We start from the raw sequence: 3,774 nt of genomic DNA, 5'->3' as shown, positions 1-3,774 counted from the left end.
ATGCTCAATTAAAGTTATTTTTTAAATCACAATTTATTAAATACTGACTGATCATTACAGAGGCATTCCTCCAACTGGGGAATGCAGAAAACAGTGACCACCAGTGAGGGCGGGAGTAATTAAGGGAAGTTTCAGAGAAGGGCTGATCATAGAAAAGAGTAAAAGTTCAGCTTAAATAGAGATAATTAAAACAGAAAATGAGAACAGCAAGGGGTATTAATAGAATTAAAACCAAAAGCACACTCAGAAAGACTCTAAATGTTAACAATTGATATCTTCATGTGTGCCTTCTCTTTTTCACTGACATTGTTAATATTATTCCCCATATTTGATTTTTTTATTATTCATGATAGAGCACGTGCACACACATGAGGGAGAGATGCACCCTCCAAAGGGCCATTCCTATAGCCCTCCAACCCACTGGGATCCTATGCACATATGCCTCTGGTGTTTTTCTGCAGGCCAGTCAGGCTGAGGACTCAAACCAGAGTCAGCCATGTGGCTTGCAGCACCACAGTCTAGCATGTTGCCAACTGTGCCAGAGAGGCTAGGCCATATTGGATAAACTCTCTTTACTCATTTATACTCCTACTTACAAATTCTGACCTTTTAAATTGTTTTGTGCTTTATGCTATAACTTTGAGGATACATTACTTTTAATTTGCAGTGAAACACAAGACTTGTTCGATTTGCTTGTTTTCTGAGTGTTTAGTATTTATTAGAAGCATACACTTTTCAGTCTGGAAAGGGCCTTAGAGCTATAGAAATCTGCTCCCATACTCTGAACTCTTATATCTACAAAATGTAAAGATTATCCTAGAGAAAGTATGCTTCTAGACAGAGACCCAAGCCTAATAAATCAACCGGCACAAATCCAAATTATGACTTGTTTGTTTGTTTGTTTCAACACCATTGAGGTGTCTCTGCAGGTTCCAAAAGGACTCCTTCATTTTCTTTCTCAAAACAAAAATATTTTGTACTCTATATAACTGTAGGTTGCTTTGCTGCAGTCAATAACAGGACATTTAAATTAGTGTAGATCCTGAGGCCTTGCTGAATAATTAAGCTCTGCAAAAGAAAGATTAGAAATGTGATCATTCTTTTTTTTTTTTTTCTTTTCAATATACTGTCATTCTTTTAATGATGTTTCAGAACAAAGAAAATGTCACTGAGTTATATGGGGGTTTTATCTTGTATAGGGCATAAGAAATAGTTACCAACAGAAAATATTTCTACAGTCCCAAAATGGATTATTTACAAATATTTGCCAAATTCATTCTTATGGTACTCATGAAGTTTTGGACTTGGAATGACAGTTTACAGAAATGGAAAATTAAAATAAGCTTTTTTTATTAAAAAGACAATAATACATAATTTAGCCCCTGCTAAAGGTACTCAGTAAGTAGAGATATTTTAACTCTCAGGTAATTGTCACACATGTCTCTTTTATTCTCTACTTCTGCTTAGTTCTCTTTCTGTCACCTTAGCATGCTTACAATCTCCTGAGTGTTCTCTGTACGTTTTTTCTTGGTATGTGTCTGTGCCATGGCACCTGGTGTCATCTCTTCTATTCCGTACTTCACTGGGACTTCGCTGTGGCCATTTCTCCCTCTCCCTCTGCTTAGAATTGTCGTGACTTCAGCTTCGCCTACCTCTCTCGCCCCTGGTACGGCTCCTGCTGCTCCCCTCATTTCTGTCAGATCCTCTCTTCTCTGGGCTCTGATGACGGCTTCTGGACTTTTTGTTGAAATCAGAGTGGCTCCTTGAGCTATTCTCCCCAGAACGCTCTTGTTTTCTTTTCTTGGACTTGTCCTCTTCGGAATCACTGTTGTGCTTCCCTGAACACTTGTGTTTCTTCCCTTTCTTCTTTTCTGCTTTTTTTTTTCTTTATTGTCACTCTCACTGCTGTTCTCTGAGGTCTCACTAGAAGAAGAGGAGGAAGACAAGGAGGAGGAGGAGGGAGAAGAGGATTTGTTTTTATGTGTTTTGTGCCTCTGCTATTCTGAAACTTTTTTTTTTCTATCTCTCTTCTTTTTCTTTTTATTCTCAAGTCGATCCTAATTACAATCTCCTGAGTGTTCTCTGTATGTTTTTTCTCGGTATGTGTCTGTGCCATGGCGCCTGGTGTCATCTCTTCTATTCCGTACGTCACTGGGACTTCGCTGTGACCATTTCTCCCTCTCCCTCTGCTTATAATTGTCGTGACTTCGGCTTCGGCTTCTCCTACCTCTCTCGTCCCTGGTACGGCTCCTGCTGCTCCCCTCATTTCTGTCAGATCCTCTCTTCTCTGGGCTCTGATGATGGCTTCTGGACTTTTTGTTGAAATCAGAGTGGCTCCTTGAGCTATTCTCCCCAGAACGCTCTTGTTTTCTTTTCTTGGACTTGTCCTCTTCGGAATCACTGTTGTGCTTCCCTGAACACTTGTGTTTCTTCCTTTTCTTCTTTTCTGCTTTTTTTTCTTTGTTGTCACTCTCACTGCTGCTCTCTGAGGTCTCACTAGAGGAAGAGGAGGAAGATGACGAAGAGGAGGAGGAAGAGGGTTTGTTTTTATGTTTTTTGTGCTTACTTTTGCTCTTCTGAAACTTTTTCTTTTTTCTATCTCTTTTCTTTTTCTTTTTATTCTTCTCAAGTCGATCCAATTTCCTGTAGTTGGGAACAAATAGTAACAGACTGTGTGAAAAATAGCTCTTTAATCCATAACTATAATGTTGTGAAGAGACAGTATGTTTTCTTAGAAGCTATTAAAAATGTATCTATAGGGGCCTGGCAGATAGCATGGTGGTTGAGGGCACTGGATTCCCTCATGGCCGACCACAGTTCGAGTCCTGGACCTGTTGGCTTGCTTTCTCGCTTTCCCTTTCTCGCTCTCTGGTCAAATTAAAATATAATAACAAATGGAATTAAGTAAATAAATATTTTAAAAAATGATATCTAATACTATTTATCCAATGGCACATCATTTTCTTTTAAATTATTCAAGGCATGTACATATTAAATGCATTAAGCCAATTTTCTGACTATATATAATCAATAGTAATGACTATTAAAAAACATTCTTTTGGTCAGAATTTGAAACTATAGAGCATTCAAATAAATGGTCATCTTGATGTAAAGAAAGCCTATACAAAGTGTGTAACATTAACTGGACCTACTATAAACTCAAATGTATAGCTATAAACAGATGAAAACTTCATTTCCGTATGTACTATTTTAAAGTGGAAATAGTAATCAACATTACACTATGAAAATTCAAGAGTATATTTTCCAGGAATTCTGAATAAGAATATACTTTAAAATGTTGATACCCTTTTTTGGTTATATGAAATAAAACTATCACATACTAGTTTTCAATAATTGTTAAGATTTATAAGTAATTAAGGCAACCCTGAACACTTGTGTTAAGGTCTGTTAAATTTCTGAGGAATGCCTCACATTCTCAGGAGAGTAATGTGTTTATATGTTTGGGTTACTCTGAAGTAAGTGTCTTTGCTGGGTGTTCTGAGTCTATAGTTCCAGGCATTCAGGAGACTGAGGCAGGAGGATGGCAAGTTTGAGGCCAGCCTGGGCAACATAATGAGACCCTGTCTAAATAAGAGCCGGGTATGTGAGCAGATAGGTGACCTGGGATAGCTGAAACTGTAGGTAGATTGTAGTGGGAGGGGTTGTTAGGGATGCTGTCTCTGTCTTTCTTTCTACATCTCTCATTCATGGAGAAAAGAAATAACAGTAAAAAACAAACAAACAAGATTGAGTATGGTGGTGTGCATTAGCGTC

Source organism: Tupaia chinensis, unplaced genomic scaffold (genome assembly GCF_000334495.1).
Source record: "Tupaia chinensis unplaced genomic scaffold, TupChi_1.0 Scaffold000098_2, whole genome shotgun sequence".
Classification (NCBI taxonomy): domain Eukaryota; kingdom Metazoa; phylum Chordata; class Mammalia; order Scandentia; family Tupaiidae; genus Tupaia; species Tupaia belangeri.
The sequence above is the reverse complement of the archived record's forward strand: the minus strand, read 5'-3'. Positions refer to the sequence as shown.